Genomic DNA, 24,013 nt, shown 5'->3' on the forward strand with positions numbered 1-24,013 from the left:
CAGACAAACTGACAAAAGTAGGTTGCCTCGCAGATAGCATAAGTAACCGCATACCAAAATATGCCATTAGAATTCATCATAACCTAGAAAAACTTGTCTATATTCAAATATGAAATGCAACCAATTTCAGCAAAGCTATTTTCAGTGAAACACAAAAATCTAACTGGCATGTACGTAGAACGATGGTGCTGGATAATGCTGTAGAACACTTTAATAACGTATTCTTGTAGACCTTTAAATAATCTAGCATCAGTACGTAATAAGAGTCCAGTCCAACCCCACACTATGGCTGACAAAGAAAACAAAAAAAAATTATGATAAAAGGGATAAAGCCTGGAAAAACTGGCATAAAAATAGAAGTCAAAATGCTCTCCAGCAATTTAGACATCTTAGAATCCTTGCAAAACTCCATGCTAAACAGGATAAGCAAACATACTATGCCAGCCTACAAGAAAGACATATAAACAACCCAAAACATTTTGGTCATCACTGAATAATCCACCATGGCAGGACCACTAGTCTCTCTCCAAAAACAGATGATATGACAGACTCTGTCCGCACAATCAGTATTATCTTTCTTCGACATTAACACATCTGGCCCCTCAGCCAACCCCTACCCAATCAAAACCACCCATAGCTCTTCAGTTGTAGTCTAGTGCCTACCTCACTCATAAGGAAGTTTCTCCTTAAATTGAAAACTATTTCTGTAGCTGTAGGCCAACTACTGTCAGACTAGCTAAAAATGGCTGCAGAAGTCATAGCCTTCCCTGTGTCCATACTAATTAATAGGTCCATAGTGGAAAGATGCATCCCATCACTGAGGAAGAAATCCTACATCATACCACTGCATAAAAGTGGCACATCTACAGAGTTTAATAGCTACAGACAAATAACAATTCTCTTCCCCTCTAACCAAAATATTAGAGAATGCATCCATATGCAGCTGACGCAGTACCTAACCTCAAATAACCTGCTGTCAGAAACAGAACATGGGTTTTGGCCTCGGCACAGCACAATTACTGCTCTACTACATTTTACCAGTATAATAAACGAGGCATAGAAACTATGGTCTGCATGTGTCTACCATGTTCTTAGACGTGAGACTTGTCAAAGGCATTTGATACTGTCTTGCACCAGCAACTGCTCCTTTGACTCTCCTCAGTAGGACTTTCACAGTACTCCATGTTGTGATTGTGGTTCTGTAGTTGCTTGTCTGGATGGCAACAAACCTACTCATCCATTTAACCAGTTACTACAGGTGCCCTTCAGGGCTCTATCCTGGGTCCTCTATTGTTTAATATATTAATTCCACACCTCCACTCACAATGCTAGTTTAGTTTAGTATGCGGATGACTCAACATTAATATGTGCAGCCTCAACAATAAATAAGCTCCCAAGACATTACCCAAAAATCTTTCTGCTCTGTAGAAGTCTGGCTCAGAGAACAAACCTCTTACTCAACCTTCAAGAAAACGAAGTTAATGCTTTTCACTTCAAAAAGTTGTCATAATCAAAAGCAATCTATAAAGTCAGCAAATAATACTGTCATTGAAAGTGTAACTTGCATCAAGCTTCTAGGCGTTATCGTGACGTCCCTCCTCTGGGCAAGTAATCAAGGACCCTCAATCCTCACCACTGACGCAGGTTGGGAACGTTCACTTGGAACAAAAAGATACATAGTAATTTCAGATGCAGCTCTCTACACCAAGCACAATTTCCCTTAAGTGTATACAGGGAGTACACTCCAGACCTGGAGCTAGACTTCCTCTCCAGGCCCCAAATAAAACTCAGTGCTCCGTGTCTCTGTTCCAAGTAGCTGACACACACACACTCTTTGAGATTTGATTTTCTCACTCTCACAGACGCACACACCTGTGAAAAGCTGGCACAGATATACCCACTATACTACCTTCACCCAGTCTATAAGTTAGATTCATTGCCACCAGCCAGCTACTTTAAGGCTCTTACCAGGGTACCCATTTACTCTTAGTAAAATTAATACTAATACAAATGGTAGTATCAACCAAGCAGCAAGATGTTCAGGAGCAAGAAGCCCACAGTGGCACCAAATAAATGCAAATACTCTAAGGTTAAACTGTTTTCTAAAAGACCAGCTGCAATAAAGGGTATAGATATATTTAATAATAGTAAAGTAGAAAACATGAAAATACTGAATATTTACTATAAACACCAGAGTTTCAATTGACAGGAAATATAAAAAAAATACCACGGATGGAAAGAATCACAGATACAGAAATTTAGTATTTAACTAATCTCACTATATTTTCTGACTAACTGAAGAAGTACTGTTCTCTAGTTAAGTTACTTACAAAAGCAAGACACGATGAAGTGAATGAGTGTCTTGTGTCAGTTCAGCATCTCTCTCTATCTCTCAACTCTCACTAATACCTAAAATAATTTTGATGCTGGTTGTAGAATGACATCACATCTAGTCACCTGATTGGTTCCTACACCACCACCCCTAACTAGCTGAACCAGGATCTAGCATAGATGCATCACAATGCACATGTAGGATTTTGCTGATGCCTCTTCTGGCATCTAGAGACTGTAAAACAAATCCAGTTTGTCCCAGGGGTTCCACCTTTGTCCTTCATAGACAGGGCGATAGGTGCTGACTGAGGTTTCTTTTCTGGGGATAAACTCTTGGCTAGGCTTGTAAGGGCCCAAGGCCAATTGGCCTAGTAACCTCCTATGAAAAAAACTTTCATCCTTCCTGTAGAGACTAATCGGCCATTCTGTGGCATCTCAGGGTAGCAACTAGTTCATTACTAAGGGCAATAATAGGCCAGGCCTTTCCCAGGCATTGCATCTCTGGCTGCATTTAGGCCTGTGAGATAAAATCTGTATTGCCTAAACCAAGTAAATTAATTTCTGGCTATTTTTCTTAAGGTAAGCCGAGCTGAGCTTGACCCCTTCCCTTCCAGCTTCCTCTGTTAATGTGTACATTTCATCAGTTACAACAGTACGTTCTGATGTAATAGCCCTGACTAACACTCTTCAAGAGAAACCTTGACAAGTGGATGGGAAACAGAAAATTTACCCCGGGGATCACTGCAGTGGCTCTGCTGGACAGTGGCACAGGGAACTAATCTAAAGGGGTGGCAAAAGCCAACACATTCTAGCTAGGCATATAAATGCCCTTGGGAAGATAGCCTAGTACTTACCCATGAACCCATAAATGTGTATTTTTTTTCTGTCCAGCAGGATCCCCTACTGATGCATTTTTAACACAAACAGCCTTACAAATACATTTTTAACAGAAGCATCTGTACAAATCCATTTCATATGCAAATTACATAAAATTCTTTACAAAACTCCAGTAGTTATGCTCGTGTGTTGCACATGCACTGCCCTACTCTTTCTGGCATAGCTGGCACTGCCTCGCATCATCACAGTTCTAGATGACAGTCTCAAATATGACCACCATGTACTGCACACCATTAAATCTGTACACCAAAAACTAGGCCGCCTTTATAGGATCAATGGAATCCTTAAAGATACTGCAAGAAAAACTCTAGCCACCACCTTCTTACTGCCTCCTCTCTTATATGCCGCACCTGTCTTAACAAACATAAACAATACTTGAAAGAAACTTGCCTCCTGCTACAATAAAATAGCTAAATTTGCCACCAGTCTCCCTCATAGGACCCAGTAACAACAAGCCTAAGCCACAATGGGGAAGTAGTAATCCACACATACCTGAAAACAATAATAAAAGAATGTAATTATTTAATGTTAGAAACTCGGTAAAACAGAAGTAGCAATTCCGTACAAGGAATAGAAAACACTTGAGTGCTTTCGGCTGATGCCTTCAAATCATAAAGCACTTTATTCAAAGCAACAATTTAAAGAGAAATAAACCAATCAAACTAGTTGAGGCTCGGTCAATGACAATAATCACTTGAGGGGTCTAGCCTGTCAATTATTTTTCTTTAGTTTCTGCATTGATAGCAAAGGTTTTAAAGGAAAAACACCATTTTAAACCTGGTGATGTTCATCGTGCATACAGCTGCAGTCATAACAGATGGGTTATCCTGCCATCAGGCGGGTCCTTGGTCGGCCGAATTCCAAAGTCTAGGTCTGGCGTCGGTTGTCGTTGCTTCCTCCCTGACGTCAGTGCGGCAGGGGTATAAAAGAGGCAGCTGACGCCATTTTCTTCAGTCTTTCTTGCCGCGCGGTGCCCGAAGCAGAAGCAGTTCGCAAGTGCCGGTCGGCCAGCTCCTGAGATTTACGAAAGTGTTTCAGCCGAAGTCTTCTTGAAAGCTAAGTACCCCGTTGGGGAAACTTTTCTTGCCTCAGACCGATGTCAGACAAAGTTAATAATTGCATTTCATGTGGGAAGCAAATGCCGCATAAGGATTTCCACTCTTACTGTATACCTTGCTTAGGCCCAGACCACGACGTCTCGGCCTGCCGTTTTTGTGCTAGATTCAACAAATGCACTATTAAGCGTCGGGCACAGTTCACCCTTCACTTTTTTGGCAAAAAATGTAATTATATTATGTCGTCGGATACTCCGACTCCAGTTTTGAGCAAAAAACGCAAAGATAAGGACCGACATATGAGGTCCGCACCACCTACTGATACCACGCTAAGGCCGACTACCGGTTCTCCGGTACTCAGCGTGGCGCCTACGCAGCCCCTGAGTACCGATGACAATGCATTACTGGTGTCTTCAGTACCCGAGGTCACAGGCTCCTCTGCCCCCATTCCTACTACTGGTACCGACGCCACTCCTGGCGGGGAAACTCAGAATTTAGACAGGCCTGCCATTTCTCAAGGGGTCTTTAGGCCTTCCTCCTTCTCTATTAAAGCCTTCACTAAATCTAAAACAGCCATGAAAACCAAAAACCAGGTTCCTCAGACACCCTCTCAAGGCACCATGCCTAAAAAACAGATGCTTAAAATGGCTGAGGATTTGATTACTCTTATCAGGGGTTCTCAACCCCCCTCTGACAAAAGGCCCAGATTAGAGGAAGACTACCCTTCCTCAGATCAAGCTTCTATTACCTCAGAACTATCTGAGGACCAGGATTGTGCCTATTCTCCATTCAAAGACTTTGATGCAGAGGAGTATATTCCCTCGGTCTCCCCCCCTGAGGACTTCTCTTTTGGGGAAACCCTGCATACATTGAGGGAACACTTTCACTGGGAAGGCCAAGATTACTCCGATTCCAAGAAAAGGCTCAGGGAATTTCTTCTGCTCCCCCAGCACAGGCCTCTGGCTATCCCTCCTGTTTTAGATATATTGGATGATGTGTACACAGAAGCCAGCCTTAATCCTGATTCTTTGCCTCCAGCTCCTGTTAAACCAGACAGGTATTACCGGGTTCCTGATTCTCACCAGTTCCTATATAAAAGCCATATTGCTGACCCAGAAACTATTTCACAGGGTCCCAAGGGAATTAAGGCCTCTACTGCTAAAAACCCATTACCTTCAGAGAGAGATTCCAGATCTTTAGAAAGGTGGGGGAAAAAGGTGTACACCTCGGCCACTTTAACCATGAGGGCATTAAACTGTCAGTTCCATATGTTAAAGTATCAACAGTTTTTGATATCTCAGCTGAAAAGCAAGATGACACAACCATATTTAAAAGAGTTGCAGGATTTGTTGCATGGTGCAGAGCAAGTGGGTAAACATACCTTGCAGTGTGGTTTTGATGCTTTATAGGCCTCATGTAGAGCTGCTGTTACGTAGTCTGTTATACGTAGGCATGCTTGGCTCAAAGAGCAAACCTTACCAGATCATGTCAAAGCTAAATTAGTAGATGCACCTCTTCAAAAAGATGTATTGTTTGGTGTTAAAGCAGAGGAGGTGCTAAAGAAAATGGAGGAAAAAGCGAAATCAATGCAAACAGTGAAAGATTTCCTGCAGGTACAGCCTCCACGTTTCAGCAGAAACTGGCCTTCAAAAAATTGGTCCTTTCCAGCCACGGACAGACCTCAAAGGGGCAGATACAGGCGTCCAAGGGGTAGAGGGCAACCTCAAGGATCTTTCAGAGCCAGACAGTGGCAAGCACCAACCCCAAGAGGTGGAGAAGATAGATCACAGTCTTTTAGAAAACAGACACAATGACTTCCCCCTACACCTGCCAAGCAAAGCTTTAATGGCAGCACCTTTGGGCGGAAAACTGACATTATTCTCAAAAAATTGACATATTGTTACAAAAGACAAATGGATTCTGGACATTATAGACAGAGGCTACAGGTTCCACTTTCACACCCTTCCAAAAATGAGAGGCATGCCAAACCTGCCACAAAATCAAAGGGCAGAGGCACAAAAACAAATTTCAGCTCTCATGGACATGAAAGCAATTCAAGAGGTACCTGCAAAAGAACAAGGTCAAGGGTTTTATTCCAGACTATTCCTGGTACCAAGGAAAGACAAAGCTTGGAGACCTATCTTAGACCTATCCATCCTAAACACATATCTACAGGTGCCAAAATTCAAGATGCTCACATTACAGCAGCTTCTTCCCATGCTGGGCAAGGAGTCTTGGCTGGTAACACTGGACCTCAAGGAGGCATACCTGCATGTCCCTATCAGACAAGATTGCAGAAGATACCTCAGATTTCTTTCAGATTTCTTGCAGGTTCAACCCATTACCAATTCTCTGCATTGCCCTTTGGCTTATCTACTGCACCCAGAGTGTTTATGAAATGCCTGGCATCAGTAATCGCCTTCTGCAGACTACAAGGGATACAAATCTACTATCTGGACAACTGCCTGATCCAAGCGGACAGCAAGGACATACTACTGCAGCACCTGGCGTTTGTAATAAAACTGTTGAACTTCCTGGGATATACAGTCAACAAAAAGAAATCAAAACTAATACCCTCTCAACAAATAATTTTCCTGGGTGCCAGCTTGGATACAACCACCCAGATAGCCTACCTCACGCCAGACAAGCAAGGGCAACTGTCTCAATACTTCAGAAAAATGGCAACTTACACCAGGCTAACTGCAAGGAAAGGCCTGCAGGCTCTGGGATTCATGGCATCTTGCATCCTATTAATCCCATGTGCAAAGCTGCATATGAGGAAACTTCAATGGTATCTAAAAAAACTTATGGTCTCAACACAGCCACAGCTTGGAAGCAATTATACCACTCATTCCATGCCTTCAAAAGGAATTTATGTGGTGGGCTCAAGCTTGCCAAAGAAACACAGGTCTTCCTTTCTGTGTACCTCAAGCAACTCAAATCATCACAACCGATGCCTCAGACTACGCCTGGGGAGCACACATGACAGATCAGTGCATTCAGGGAAAATGGACACGAAAAGAGAAGCTCCTTCACATCAACCAAAAGGAAATGCCAGCCATGCAAAAGACTATTATGACCTTCAAAGACCTACTGCATCCAGGCCAGCTATTGATAAGGACAGACAACACCACAGTGATGTGGTACATAAACAAACGGGGGGGGGGGACTCATTCATACCCACTGTGCAGGCAAGCCATGACCCTATGGAACACAGCACTGGAATTGAAAATTCAACTACAGGCACAATTCCTGCCAGGGAAGGAAAACACACTGGCAGACAACCTAAGCAGAAATATGACAGATCCACACGAATGGAAGTTGCATCCTCAAATTTTCACAAAGATAACTCAAGCATGGGGACAGCCAGACATAGATCTCTCTGCTTCCCACAGAAATTGCCAGTTGAAAAAATTTTGTTCAAGGACCTATCATCCACAGGCCTGGAAAGTGGACACACTTTCCTTCAATTGGGCAACATTGACAGTCTATGCCTTCCCGCCTCTTCCTCGGCTGCCCAAAGTTCTATTTAAAGCCAGACCAGAGAGGCCGAAAATGATTCTCATTGCTCCAGACTGGCCAAGGCAACACTGGTATCCACTCCTGAAGAGCCTGACACATTCCCCACCATGGATCCTACCTCTAGTCCCTCTTCTGTTGTCCCAGCACAACTACAAAACTCTTCATAGCCATCTCAAAACTCTAAATTTAGCTGCATGGAGAATTCCTTTATTTCCAAACAGTTTCTGCTCTCCAAGGAGGTGCAGGATGTCATCTTGGAGGCCAGAAGACCTTCTACTAGAAAGGCCTACTCTGCCAAATGGAAACGATTTTGTGCCTGGAATCAAAAGAAGGGACAGAATGCTTGGGTAATAAATATACCTCAAATTTTACAGTACCTAGCTGAGATGTTAAACAATGGACTTTCCTTCTCCTCCATCAAGATCCACGCTTCAGCCATTTCTGCACAATACAACACAGATCCTCCTTTATTCTCTCATCCTGTCTTAAGGCAGTTCCTCAGAGAGGCAAAGAATGTAAAACTCCCAAGGAAACTACCAGTCCCTGCTTGGGACCTCAACTTCGTATTGGAAAAGCTGACCCTTCCTCCCTTCGAGCCAGCTTCTTCATCAGAGTTACAGTACTTGTCATGGAAAACAGCCTTTCTTCTGGCTATCACCTCAGCTCGCAGGGTTTCGGAGCTACAGGCCCTCATGGCTGTGCAACCATTCATCATTTTCCATCAGGACAGAGTTTCCTTACGAACCAACCCTACCTTTATGCCAAAGGTAGTATCCAGTGTAGCTTTGAATCAGACTATCCACTTACCTACCTTTTATCCTAATCCACCAAACAAAGGGGAAAGACTACTACATTCCTTGGACATTCACAGACAACTTTGTTATTATTTGGACAGGACAAAGCCATTCAGGAAATCTGAGCAACTCTTTGTGTCCTATGCTGCAGGTGCTCAAGGAAAGGCTATTTCCAAACAGACAATTTCAAAATGGATAGCCCACTGCATACGCTTTTGTTACTCATTTCATGGAAAAACTGTGCCTGCATGCATCAGATCCCACTCCACCAGAGCCACAGCTATCTCTGCAGCCTTCCTCAGGGGGGGTCCCTACCAAGGATATTTTGGAAGCAGCCACCTGGAGTTCAGTGCACACTTTCTCCAAGCACTATCACCTCCCACTATACTCTAAATCTAGAGCGGGCTTTGCCACAGCAGTCCTGCAGGGCATCCTAGCCCCTCCTAGTTCCACTTAGTGCCTACCACCCTTACTTAGCTTTGGGATTCTACCCATCTGTTATGACTGCAGCTGTATGCACGATGAACATAGTACAGTTTTGTACCTACCATAAATGTAGATGTTCGAGTGCTCATACAGCTGCAGTCCAGGTTTCCCTCCCTCCAACCCCTCTTAGGACAGGCCTTATGACAAACCCTTTTCATATAACCTTTTTTGGGGTATTCTTTTATGGTGCATTTGCTTGCAACTACTGTTTTTGATTTATCAACATTGAACTTTTGCATAACATTATGTTTGCCTTCCTTCTGGGGGCACCTGACATCTGGGGCAAGAAAAACTGAAGAAAATGGTGTCGGCTGCCTCTTTTCTACCCCTGCCGCACTGACGTCAGGGAGGAAGCGACAACAACCGACGCCGGACCTAGACTTTGGAATTCGGCCGACCGAGGGACCCGCCTGATTGCAGGATAACCCATCTGTTATGACTGCAGCTGTATGAGCACTCTAACATCTACATTTATGGTAGGTACAAAGCTGTACTTTTTACCAGCTTGTAGCTCTGCTATCCAGCGGTTCTCCGTGAATTCATTTAAATTAGAGTACCCCTCAGAGGTTCCATAAAGAACTTCAAGTATCACAAATTGAAAATTATGTCCTGGAAACATTAGAATATGCTGTGACAGAGGCGTTTTCTTTATTTTTTAGCGTTATGTCACTTAATGTTTTAAAATTTTCGTTTTAAAAAGGCATTTGGTTTTGCCTAGATAAAAAAAAAAACTTGTGCAGACCTTACAGTTGGTGACGTGCTAGATTCTTCGTATTACTCTGCATATGTATCAAGTTTATATTCTCTCTTAGTAACTGGATGTCAGAAAATGTTAATGAAATTACAGGCTTTACATCTGCTACATCTAAATGTTCTTTTTTTTCTTTCAGTAAGTTCTTCATTGCAATTTCATCTTTAAACAGTTGCTTCAGATTTTTGTTTTTGAAACAAAATCTAGGAATATCTCCTACTATGTTTCTGATCTCATCATCAGGTGTCAAAATTATCCAGCTGTTTACTATTCCACAGATTTCGTCAACATCTTGACTGTAAGTGAGTAAGTATCTGGTCCCTATGTGTTGATTGCGTCGTCTCCCATTGCTCTCGTATTATACACCAGTGGTCTCCAACATTTTTTGCACCAAGGACCAGTTTTATGAAAGACAATTTTCCGGGGAGCAGCCATCACGTGCGCACATAATAAAACATAATAAAGTGCATAACATTTATTTATTCATTTAACATTTGTTTACCGGAGAGGTCCAACTGGACTAGAAGTGCATTTTCAGCCAAGACCTGGGGAGAAAAGCACCAAAGTACAATAAAAAGACAATTGGCAATAATTACCAAAAAAAAAGTATACATTCTGCTTAACAGCATAACATTGCTCTACCAGTTAGTACAGAACAATAGCAATAGTACAGCAAGTGAGAATAAGTGCAGTTACAATATGAAGCACAACAGTGTGCATAACAGCATAACATTGATCTTGTTAATATCTAGCAATAATAATAAAACCTTCAAAGTATATATGGGGTAGTTGTATAACAATAACAGTAAAACCTTCAAAGTATATATGGGGTAGTACTAGTGGAGTCCATTGATAAAATGTAAGCAAAGTGCAAAGTCATGAGAAATACAATTCTGTCGCTCAACTTTTGTGTTAATAAATGTTTGTTTTTTGCTGACTTCATTTTCAGTCTCTGCTGTGATGCAACAGATGCTTTTCGTACTGTAGTTGCTGTTTTACCTGTCCAGGTTCCTGGTTTGTGTACAGTTCTGTCACTCCTAATACAGGTTCATAGATTAGTACTAAGCTAATTGCCCTTGCGAGCCATTTTAAGCCTAGCCAATTATCTCTTGTGAGACTTAAACCCTGCACCTTGTGCTTGCAAGGCAAACACCTTAACCATTAGGCCACCCTCCCAACCCAGTTGAAGTAAATACAACTTGCCATAATTCAGAGTCAGTGGGAGCCCTGAGCTTCTTTTCCTGCAACAAGACTGTCTCATCTAGGGGTGATGGGAGACAATGACACCCAACTGTGTTCCTTATGTCCATTCTATGCCGCAATTTTGTTGTGGTTGCTGTCATTGCAGAAAACCCTGCTTCACAAAGATAGGATGTTGTATATGGAAGCAGGGTTTTCAGTGGTTTTGTGGCGATCTTAGGATATTCCACCTTGATTTTAATCTAAAATGTTGGCATAGTTGAAGTTGCCTCAAACATACTTTTAAGCCCACCGTCCTTTGTAATTTCAAGCAGCTGATCTTCTTCCAGCACTGACAAGGTCGATAGATTGTTCACAAATGGGTCACGGATCCATGGTTTCCCAGTTCATGGGTCTTTTGTGGTTGGGAAGTAATGTTCAAAGTCTTTTAAAAGTAAAGATAGGTGATCATGCACCACTTGGGAGAATGAAGGCCCAGGCTCAGTCTCTTCCAAAATCCCTGCTAATGTAATGTTTGAAACATGTCAAATCTCCCTATGATGTGAAGTTGTTCAATCTCGCTGTTCATTCATGACTGATGGGTTCAGAGCCGATCCATCGGCTCTGATACGGCCAATTGTAAAGCTCAAGGTCTTCCAGTAGCTCGAGGCCAAGCCCCTGTCCCATGATGCACTATGAATTACCTCGGATGTAGTTTGTCGCGGCATCTGATCCAGAGGTCCCAGTGAAAGCTCGGACCAGTGCAATTTGAAAACTTTTATATTTAGCAGTTGCTTTAATAATTTTTACTAAGTTTTTAATAAATAAGTTAGATGTGCAGTTAGCTTTTATACCTTCCTCGAAGCTTCCCTTCCCATGTGTTATTTTAATCTTTAAAATATCAGCCTCATGTGTTTCAGCCTAATTTTCTCTGTTTGTGTTTCAGTAGTTTTTCTAGTGGCTATAAACAGCCTTTCTGTTGGCCTTGTGTGTTTTGGCCATAGTTTTGTAGAGAGTGTGTTTAAATATTCTAGTGGCTATATAGAGCTTTCCTAGTTGTTTAAAAGTTTTTTGGATTCTCTATCTCAGGCTCGTGTGTTTGTGGGTGTGTGTATAGAGCCTAGTAGCTTTAATAATATCTCATTGTGTGTTAAAGTATTTATGGCGGATGATAAGGACAAACATCCCAAGATGGGCTTTAAACAATGCCCAGACTGCAATCAAAAAATGTCATTGACTGATGGACATGTTACCTGTGTGTATTGTTTAGGGGCTGTCCACTTGCAAGAATCTGGTGCTGTCTGCCATTCCTTTTCATCAAGAGTGCTGTTAGAGAGGAAAAGGAAGTTAATGGACAGGGGTTTGCTTAAACACCCCTTTCAAGAAGCTTTGAGTGACCAGGATGTGGCCAGCAAATCTTCTAAGTCCTCCAAGTCCTCTGTTGAATCCAAGGACTCCAAGCACTCAAAAAAAATCAAAAAAGTCTGATGATATTGTGACATCGGCTCCACCGACTTCGGAGCTGACTGTCTTTTCTGTTTGGAGCCGGCCCTCAGCCTTGGAGCCGGTACCCAAAGTGCGTCAATCACTATTGCTCCAGTCGGCACCATCGATGCATTCATCTAGATCATCTGTCTGCCTTTCAGATTTGAATATGGATCGATTTGGTGCAGAATCTTTTAAAGGCACCAAGCCTCGCTAAATTGTTGTCAGCTCCGACCCAGTTGGCTTCCGAGCCAAAGACCACTACTCCTGCTTTGGCTACTCCTTCTCTGAGCCGTATTGGCCCTTCGGAGCCGGAAGGAGCAGACCTGCTGATCGTGGAGCCTTCGGAGCCTAGACCTGCTCCAGTGTCCCCGGCTCCATCCACTCTGACATCTTTGATGCTGACCGGGGACTCTAGGAGCTGACACTCTCCAGTTGGATCCGGGGAGGATAATCTGACCGACTTGTCAGTGCTGACTCTTCCTCTCGGGGATTCGGCTTGGATGAGCTTGGCTTCTACCTCTGGCTTGGAGCCCACTGCCTCGGTGCGGGAGGGTTTGACTGTTCCTTCAGATAAGCAGATTCTTTCCCATTGGAGCCGTGGTGCCTTCGAAGCCATGAGGAGAGCTCTGTCTCCAAAGACCTCCTCGCCTTCAGGTCTTGCTTCCTCATCCCCTAAAGCGCTTGTGTCTGCTTCTGCTTCCATTGTCCAGGTAAAGCGTAGAGACCTAGAGCCTCCGGTATCCCCACATGGTGCCCCCTGCTCTTCCGTGACCTCCCCAGAGGCTCCCACTGAGGAGGTCCCCAGGAAGAGATTGTGTAAGAGGAGACACTTTGACTCCCCACAGGAGTCTTTAACATCTGACACTGACTTGGATGAGTCAGAAGGGTCCCCACGGTCCCCCTCTGAGGATATTTCCTTTGCTGAGATACTTGAGATCCTTAAGCAAAGGAGTGACTGGCAGTCCAAAAGCCTGCTGAGGATGAGTCAGTTCTGCTGAAGGCTTTCGGGTCTTAACCCTCCACCTCTTTGGTGTCTCCACCCTTCAATGAGCTCATGCAGTTTGTTTCTCGAAGGCGTGGAAGTCACCGGAGTCCATGGAGCCTGTCCCTAGGAGGCCTAACAAGTTTATTTCAGCCCCACCAGACATAACTTTCTTATCCAAAGGAGTCCCAGTTGATGCCATGGTGGTGACGGCGGCCACCAAAAAAAAAATGCCTGAGACTTCCTCGTGTATCCATCTTCCTAATAGAGAGTCTAGGATCATGGATAGATATGGGAAATGCATGTTCATTGCAGCGATTTTTGCTCTCCATTCACTGAACTACTTAAAACATTTTAAAAGGTTGCAGAGAGATCTCCTTAAGGAGTTTGGAGATACTCTTCAGGGTACAGTAGTTGCAGATGCTGCTGACAAAGTTGCTGCCCAGCTTTCTACCCTAAATTCTATTGTCAACTTGTCTATGCATCTCATATCCTATGCAGCTGATGGAACGAGTAGAGCAGCGAGTACAGGAATCACTCTTAGAAGACATTCTTGGATACGCTTGTGTTCCTGTGCAGAGCCCTTCAAGTCATCTTTCGTTAACACCCCCTTTGATGGCTCATCCATTTTTTGGCCTAAAGTGAAGGAAACCTTGACCAGGTGCAAACAGTAGGGAAAGACTGTCTGCCATTGGAGTCTGTTTTTCCATCCCTACCCGACCTTATCCCGAAGGTCAAAGGGGAGGGGAAATGTGGTTCTGGAAAGCCCAAGGAGCCTTTTTGGACACACGTGGTGAATCCCCCTCCAGGGGCAAAGGAGGGGGTAATAGTGGAAGACACCACCCTCGCGGCAGAGCGGGTCCGCAACATCAGGGTGACTGAGATCACTTCTCTGGGCAACCCTATCAGTGCTCCTGAAAGGAGGCCCGACTGTCTGGCTCTGGAGGCAGCCGAGGGCACTTATCCTTGTACCCAGGCGCCTGGCAAGAAATAAAAGACAGCTGGGTACAAAGTATCATTTCCAGAGGGTACTTCATATCATTTGCCACCCCCCCCCCCCGTCCATAAGGAAAATCCCGAACATTCCACTCAGTTACAGGGAACTAACAACTATAGAAGTCCGAAAGTTGCTACAAAAAGAGTCATCCAGCCAGTCCCAGCAGACCAAATAGGATCCGGAACTTACTCAAGATTCTTTTAGGTTCCAAAGAAAACAGGGGACTGGAGACCAATTTTGGACTTCGGCAGACTCGACCAATATGTAAAGAAAGAGAATTTCCAGATGGTCACGTTTCAGTCTATTCTTCCCTTCTTAGGGAAAGACAGTTGGATGTGCTCGATAGATCTCTGCGTACTACCACATAAAGATGGCCAAGTCATCCAGAGATCACCTGCGTTTCCAGTAGGGAGCCAATCATTTTCAGTTTCGAGCTCTGCCCTTTGGTCTCACTACAGCCCCCAGTGTGTTCACCAAATGTATGGCACTGGTCACGGCTCACCTGAGACGATTGGCTCCTTACCACCACCACCAGGCATCAACTTATTCAGGCAAGGGAGTACACTCTGTCAATCTGCAATCATTTAGGTATTAGTCAACTCAGAAAAGTCTGCCTTGTCGCCATCGCAGCATATCGTTTTTATCGGGGCAGAGCTAGACACCTCAATCACCAGTTTAAGGCTACTAGTCGAAAGAGTCTTTCTTCTTTGTTAGCACATTGGTATCGAAAGACAAAGCACCAACTTCAGAAGTTCTGAAAGTATTGGGTATGATGGCTGTAGCAATCCTAGCCATACCGTTAGCAAGAATGCATATGCAGATCCTTCAGTGGCTGTTCACTCAATGGTCTTACCAGGAACTACCCATGGACCACACAATACTGATTGCTCTTGCAAGAAAGATCTCCAGTGGTGGTTGACGTCTCTTCATGTCACCATTAGACGCCCCTTTGTTCTACCTCCTCCAGTAGCCATTGTGACCACGGACGCTTCCCTGATAGGTTGGGAGGGGGGGCATTTTCAGGGAAAGGCTACCCAAGGCACATGGACCGATCAGGAGTCACACTTGCATATCAATGTTCTGGAGATGAGAGCAGTACTTTTGGCATTGCGGTACTTCCACGACTGTCTTCCTCTGGGAACGATTGCGATTCAGAAAATATGTCAGTGGTCTGGGACTTGAACAAGCAAGTGGGACCCAGATCTTACCCCCTTTGTTGAGAAGCTTTCAGAGTTTGGTAGTGGGCTGTTTCCTCCCAGTGCTTTCTGTTGGCAATGCACATCCTGGGGAGATCCAGCGTGATAGCAGACAAACTGAGCAGGGCAATCTTGTTGCCACACGAGTGGTCCCTCAAGAAAGAGATTGCGGACAGGATTTTCCACAAATGGGGCCAGTCTTGCTGTGACCTTTATGCCAGTCACATCAACACAAAATACAGAAGCTACTTTACCCTGATTCTCCCTCTGGGAGAATCCCCGAGGGATGTACTCGTACACGATTGGCCCCCGGGTCTCCTCTATGCATTTCCATCAATCACATTGATACCCAAGATTCTACAGAAAGCAAAATCCCTGGGAAGGGCCGTCATCCTTGTAGCCTCATTGGCCTCAGCAGATTTGGTTCCTATTCCTTCAACATAGTCTCTTGGAGGATCCCTGGATTCTGGACCCAGTTCCAGACCTTCTGACATATCCATAGGGGGACCTTCATCCCTCTCTGCAGTCATTGAAGCTGACAGCTTGGCTGCTGCAGTTCCCCAGGCTTCATAACTTTTCCAATGAGACACAACAGATCCTTTTATTTTCTCATAAGCCGTCCACTAGAAGATTATATCTTGGTAAGTGGAAGAGATTTTCCAAATGGGCTTCTAAGCATAATATTGATCCTTACCAAGCATCCTTGACATCCGTACTAGAGTTCTTGACTATGATTTTTAACAAAGGAGTGGCAGCAGCAACAGTTCGGGTCCGGTTGGCTGCTATATCTAATTTTCATCTTGGGATTAACGGGTTAAACATCATGTCCCACAAGTTATCCAAGGCCTTTCTCAAGGGGACATTTCATATGAGACAACCTGTGAAAACACACTATTCTCCATGGAATCTAAATTTTATGCTGTCACGTTTAATCCTTCTCCCGTTTGAACCAGCATCATCTTGTGACCTCAAATATTTGTCGTGGAAAACCATTTTTCTAGTAGCTATTACATCTGCCCGCAGTGTGTCAGAGCTTCAGGCTTTATCTGTCAGTCCTCTTCATTTGATTTTTAATGCTGACAGAGTATCACTTTGGGCAAGTTTGTTCAGAAACCAACATCAACCAAGTTGAGTTACCAGTTTTCTTCCCTAATCATTCCAACAAGTTGGAGTATATGCTGCATAAACTTGATCACAGACCGCTCAGATTTTATTTGGATAGAACAAAAGATATCAGGAAGTTAGACCAGCTCTGTTTCATTGTCTGAATCCAGGAAAGGTAGACCAGTGAACAATTCTGTCTAAATGGTCATCTGATTGTATCACCTTTGTCTATTCAGCTGCTAATATTCCTTTGCAACACAAGATTAAAGCTCACGCAACCAGAGCAGTTTCTACATCCTCTGCGTTCCAAGCCAAACTGCCCCTTGATAACATTTGTGCAGCAGGCACTTGGTCAAAACCTCATACCTTTATCACTCATTAAAAAGTTAAGGCCTCCAGGGACAGGGCTTCCTTTGGGTCTACGGTCCTGAAAAATATACTCCCATGAGCCACCCGAGATTGATGGTGCTAGGGATGCTAACCATCAGTCAAGAGTGAACGGCGAGATTGAACAACTTCACATTAAGAAGTACTCACCATAACATTCCATGTGAGTTGTTCATCTCGCCTTCATTCTTACGTCCCTCCCTCCTTCCACCTCCTGGCTGATAGCTGACCTAGATGTTGGTCTCATCCTGGTTGCAAAATGCCTTCTTCCTTTCCATAGGGGGATAGCTATAGTTCATGCAGCAAACAAGATCTGAGGTAATTCACAGTGCATCATGGGATAGGGGCTTGGCCTTGGGCTACTGGAAGACCTCGAGCTTTGCAGTTGGCCATATCTGAGCCAATAGATCGGCTCTAAACCCATCAGTCAAGAATGAAGGCGAGATGAACAACTCACATGGAACATTATGGTGAGTACATAACGTCTTATTCACTCACCATCCCCACAGTTCATTTGGCTTTGAATGCAGTATCTGCCAACTTTAAAGACAGTTGTCCTTCTCCCCTGAAGTGACAGATTAGAGTTCATTGAGCAGGCTGCATATGTGACACAGGAAATCAAGTTTTGTGATCCATTCTGTGTTACTGAGATGTGCTGCCAATAGTGACTGTTTTTCTAAAAGAAATCTCTGGAGCTGCTCTCGTAACTCAAACACACTTGCCAGCGATCTACCTTTAGAAAGTCATCTAACTTCTATGTATAAGAGAAGACATTTGTGCTCTGCGTCCATCTCCTCACAAAGCTGCTCAAACAGCTGTGAGTTAAGGACATGTACTTCGATGTGGTTAATAACTTTAATGACATCATTTAAAACACAACTTCAGGTGACATTTTTCGGCTAACCAACATGTCTCTGTGAATGACACAGTGCGTAGACTCGCATTCAGGCGCAACTTCCTTGACTCGAGCAGTGAAACCAGAAAGCCGTCCAGTCATGGCAGCAGCTCCATCTGTGCATACACCAACACAAAATGACCAGTTCAGGTTACCTGACCTGTAATCATTCAGAGGCTTGAATAGTTCTGCAGCTGTGGTGTTGGTTGGCAACGGCAGTGCACATAACATATCCTTATGTACATCCTCCTGAAATATATATCGCACAAAAACAAGCAGTATTGCCTTGTTGTCAACATCAGTGGACTCATCAGCCTGGATTGCGTACTATGATGACTCATTAATTCTGTCTAACAGTTGTGCCTCATTGTCCTCTATTTCATCAATTCGTCTGGTGACTGCTAGGCAAAAGAGGAACCTGTGCTTCCTTTTTAACTGCAGCCTCTCCAAAAAGTTCATGGCAAATGTCCTTAGCAGTAGACAAGATCAAGTCTTCACCAATAGTAAAATGCTTTTTAGCAATATGGTTAGCCACTAAGTATGATGCTGTCAGTGTAGACAGGTTTGTTGATGTGGCCTTCAGTACTTGCTTCTGTGGTCATGTTTTTTTCTTTCAGAAAACTCCAAAGGCTTGTCTTTTAATGCAGGGTGCTTAGTCTCCATGTGGCAAAGTAGTTTGGAGGGCTTCATGGCCTCATTGGATAGCCGGTCACCACATATTATACAGAGTGGGCTTGGAGGATATGAATCACCAGTCGCAATAAATTCATAGTTTAAGTAGGACTCTTGGTATTTTCTTTTAAATGCAGCTTTTTTTTGGTGGCAGTCTTAAGAGTCTTCTGCTGTCTCATCATCATTGGGTCTTTCCCCTTTTCCAGTGAAGCTCTCCAGAGAGGTTTGTGTTTTCTTATTTTAAAAAATGAAGGGGAAACGCTGTAAACTGGTAAAACAACAAATGTTATACTAGTCCAGGAGTAACTGCCATTAAAGTAATTTATTCAGTAGGTTTGAGATGAGCTTTTTCCTTTTTCACAGAAAACTTCATCAGATAAAAACCATTAAAAACAGGAAGACAGTTTTATAAACTTTGTTATATTAATATCAAGTTTATAAACTAAGTCTTCCTTTTTTAATGTTTTTTATCTGATTAAGTTTTCTGTGAAAAACGAAAGAGCTCATCTGAAACCTATGGAATACAGTCACTTGATGGCAGTTACTCCTGGAGTAGCTGCTATTTGCTGTTTTACTCATTTTACTTGTGGGAAAGGTTGAGTGGCATGGTTGAGGTAGGTAAAGCTAATGGTAACCTTTACTGACTTAAGCTTTAACAGCAGTATTTAAGATCTGTCTCTATTTGGTTCTGTCCAGATTAATTGTGCCAGAGTTTGAGTGGTATCAGACATACCTCTCAACTGTCCAGATTATTTCTCTCTCTCTCTCTCTCTCTCTCTCTCTCACACACAACACACACACACAGCCCCTTTTGCATTAACTCGCACATCTTTCCCTCTCAACACAGTCTCTCTTGCATTAACTCGCACATCGCTCCTGATCTCTCACACAGTCACTTCCTCATTCATACCTACATTCATTCACACCGCTCACACACACATACATTCATTCGCACATCGCTCACACACACATACATTCATTCGCACATCGCTCACACACACACACACACACACACACACACACACACACGCTTCTTCATTCATTCCCACATTGCTCTCACTCTTCAGATCTCTCACACACACATACACACACACGCTTCTTCATTCATTCACACATTGCTCTCACTCACACACACACACACACACACACACACACAGCCACGTCTTCATTCATTCACACATTCATTCACACATTGTTTTCACTCTTCTGATCTCACACACACAGCCACTTCTTTCATTTCTACATCGCTCTCTCTCCTGATCTCTCACACACAGACTGTCTTGCTTTCATGCATGCATTCACTCACACACGCAGACAGACGCATACAGGCATTCACTTACCTTCCAGCCTAGTTCCAAGTGCTCCCCTGCCCGGTGGTTGAGGACCGCTGTTATACACCATAACCTCTGTGAAAGTAGGGTTTGCCTCTCCTCTCTCTCTCTCTTCCTTAATATCTGTTTGTCCTTTATTTACAGCTGTGGATTTATACCCTCTCATGCACAAGTTCTCAAAGTTTCCTAATTTAATTTTCAAAAATAATGTTATTCGTACATAACCTAGGTGTCTGAAGAAATTGTCCTTTAACAACTTGAGAGAACACGTCTAGGATGCATACTGTTTCGATGGAGAAGGCGTTTTTTCCAACATTGTTTACAAAATCTCTGTGTGTCCATCATCCCACTAATACCAATAAAGTCTGTTCTTTCTCTTGAGTAATGAATATCAAACCTCAAAAATGAGCTTGTACTCCTGAAGTAACCAACAAATCCTAACAGATGAGTTTCACTTCCTGTCCAAAGAAAGAGCATGTTACCACAAATCTTTTGTAGAATGGAACATACTGTAGCCACATGTTTATGCTATTAAAAAGACTCTTCTTCCTGTTAGGCCATAACTAAATTTGAATAATTATTTGCACAGGAGATGCACATTGCTACTCCCCAGTTTTGCAAGAAATGGTCATCCTTAAAGACCAAAACATTATTTTCCAGAACAAGTTCAAGTAACATACAGAGTTGAAAGACTTCTCTCCTCTCATATATGTTTCTTAAATTTCCATATTGCCTCTATCCTATATTCATTGGGAATGACAGTAAATAAGCTCATCACATCCAGTTACCAGCAAAGCCTCTGTATCTTTATCAAAACCCTGAAAGTGAACGTAAAAAAATCCTCTGTAGCTTTCTGTACAGCATTTGATGGTATAAGAGCTTTCTTTAATTTGTGTTCAATATAGATGGATGCAGTTTCTGTAATCCATCCATTTCCTGATACAGTAGCATGCATTGGGGGATCATTGCTGTTCTTGTGTATCGTAGGAAGCCCCTTTATGGAAGGAATGGTAGGATTTAGTACTGAAAGATATTCATAAAGTTATTGCATTACTATATATGTCACTTGTAAGTCATATAGATGTTCTTGTACCTTTCATGTAATGTTTAATTCAACAGTCTGTGATTTCTTGTATGTTTTTGCATCACTGAGTAGCTCGTACAGCTTATCTTCATAAAAGAGCTTATCCATGAACATTATCACCCCTCCTTTAATCCACCAGTCTTATCTCATTGTCCTTCATTAACTCCAGCAGTGTTCAACTTTCTTTTGTGTCCATTTGTGAAAACATCAACTATGTTTGTTCCTTAGAATAGCAATATCATTTTCACAAACTTTAACAAAGGTTTCTACTACTGAATTCAAAGGAGGAATAAATGTAGAAGGTTTGTAAAACATTCATATTACGTTAACCATCATCTTTAAACAAGCACTTAAGCATGATGATCCTTACAAAATTCCTAATATCAAATAAAAACTCGAAGTCCCGAGCCTAAAGATGTCAAGTGATGCGAGGACAAGTTTATAATCAAGGAGTCATTATTGCCAATATTCTCAGTCATCATGTTGAAAGTTTCCATCTTTTTCTGTCCCTGCTCATTGAGCGGTTCTTTCTGTGATGATATGGTTGCTTCATGAATACTGGAAGCTTTGAGAAAAAAAATGGTAAATGTGTCACTGTGTCTTTAGATCTAGCACCTGGCATAATAATATTATCATTATCTATCTTATTAGCTTCTGTCACCATTGTTCCTCTGTCTTCCCTTGAGAAATGATTATGTTGGTCCACTTAAGACCATCAGCTGAGGGTTTCCCATGGTTAGCATCCTTTCCTGGTCTTTCTTTCCCATTTGAGATTGTTCACTGCTATGAGATTTTTTTCTCCTTATTAATGTGAGTATGATGTGTACTATCTATTTCATTAACTTCCAGTCTGTCTCGTAGGCTGTTTAAGCCATTCAAAAATGTTTGATTTTTTTTAAAGTGTTTATAGTCTCTAATCAGCTTCTAACTTTTAATTTCTCCTGGTATGACGATCAAGTCTCAAAAGGAAGGTTCATAGGTTGGTACTAGGCTATCGGCCCTAGGGCCTATACAAGCCTAGCCATAACAATTCCCTGGCTATTTCTTCCCACAATATTTACTTCCCTGGACCCCTGTCTAGCAGGACGACTGACATGATCCCCCGGGTGAATTTCCTATCTCCCATCCAGTCGTCAAGGTTCCTTATGAAGAGGGCCAAAGAGGCGCTCTGATTGACATGTATGGGCAGTCTATTCCAGAGTCTGGGGAATCTCTGGGTCAGGAACCTATCCCTGCAGCATGTTTTGTTCATTGTGATGACCGTGTTTAGATCCCTGGAGCGTGTGGCTCTGAGGGATTGGGATTTCTTTGTGTAGTATGTCCAACAGCTCTGGGTTTGACATGGCCTTGTATGCTAAGCAGAGATTGCCTCTGAGTAGACAATATGTGACAAGAGTATAGCTGGAGTTTTTTTAGACGGTCAGCATAGGGCATCTGCTTTAGGCCTGTGATTCTTTTAGTAAGTTATTTCATGGCCTTTCCAGTTGTTGCAGATGTCTTGAAAGGTGCATACTAAACGGGCATTGTATTCTGTAATGGGTCTAATGAGGGATGAGTAATGGGTCTAATGAGGGATGAGTACAGTGGGACAATGACCTCCTTTTTTCTGGATGAAAAGCTCTTAATGATGAGGTGTGCCACATAGAAGGCATCTGATAGTGCAGCATCTTCCATTTCTAATTGGTTATTCTCAATAAACTGTGCTGCTGCTACTTCCATGGGTCGGAAGTATTTTATAAGCAATTTAATGTATTCAAAACTAGTTATTAAATTTATAGCTTGCCATTTGGCTAACAGCTCAGGGTATGCATTTCCATATTTGGGCATGTATGCCACCCGAAGCCCTCTCAGTATAATGTTGTAGTGTAAGCAGGCTTCCAAATGGAAACACTGCCACTGTAATCTCTTTAATTTGAATGCTGTTAAATTGCTCTGGCATTGTAGAGGTTGCTTCATCAGAAATGTTTGCATCCGTTAAATTAAGATGCAGCAATGGATTTGCATTTACCATGAACATATGTTTAACATTATTAGACTTGGTCTTCGTCAAGCGAGTACTTACTTCTTTTATTGCTTCTTTGTGTATAGCTTCAGGATGATAACTTAACTCCAGTTCCTCTTCCGCCATGTACTGTCCTGGTGTAAATAAAAAGTCAAACAACACAAATAATACACCAAGGACAGTTAAAGGCACATTGAGTAAATTAGAAATATCCAGTAACAAAAAAAGTAAGCCACCACGAGGAAGTATGTATCCACAGATACCTGAATGTAATAATAAAAGAATGTGAAACTTTGTTAGAAAGTCAGTATAACTTAGACATAGCAATTCCTTACAAGGAATAAAAAATGGTTGATGAGCGCTTTTGACTGACGCTATCTTCAGATCATAAAACATTTTATTCAGAGCAACAATTTAATGAGAAATAAACCAATCAAACTAGTTAAGGCTCCGTCAGTGACGGTAATCACTAGATGGATCTAGCCAATCAATTATTTTTTCTTTAGTTTCCGCACTGCTAGCAAAGGTTTTAAAGGAAAAATGCCATTTAAACATGGTGTTTTATCAGTTCATAAATTAAATAGATTTACCCCTCCTAAAGGTTTAATTTTTTTCCAAAATCTCTATTTCAATTTTCTTTTTTCAAATAATAACAATACGGTAACTCAAAAACACAAATAAACAATACAAATACCTATCTAAAGAAAAGAACTTCAAGTATGAATTGAATATTATGTCCTGGGAAATTTAGAATATGTTGTGACAATGCATTTTCTTTATTTTTTTGTAGCCTTATGTCACTTAAATGTTTTAAAATTCTCGTTTTAAAAGGGCAGTTGGTTTTGCCTGTGTAAAAACTT

Source organism: Protopterus annectens, chromosome 4.part0 (assembly GCF_019279795.1).
Source record: "Protopterus annectens isolate FY-2018-M chromosome 4.part0, PAN1.0, whole genome shotgun sequence".
Taxonomy (NCBI): domain Eukaryota; kingdom Metazoa; phylum Chordata; order Ceratodontiformes; family Protopteridae; genus Protopterus; species Protopterus annectens.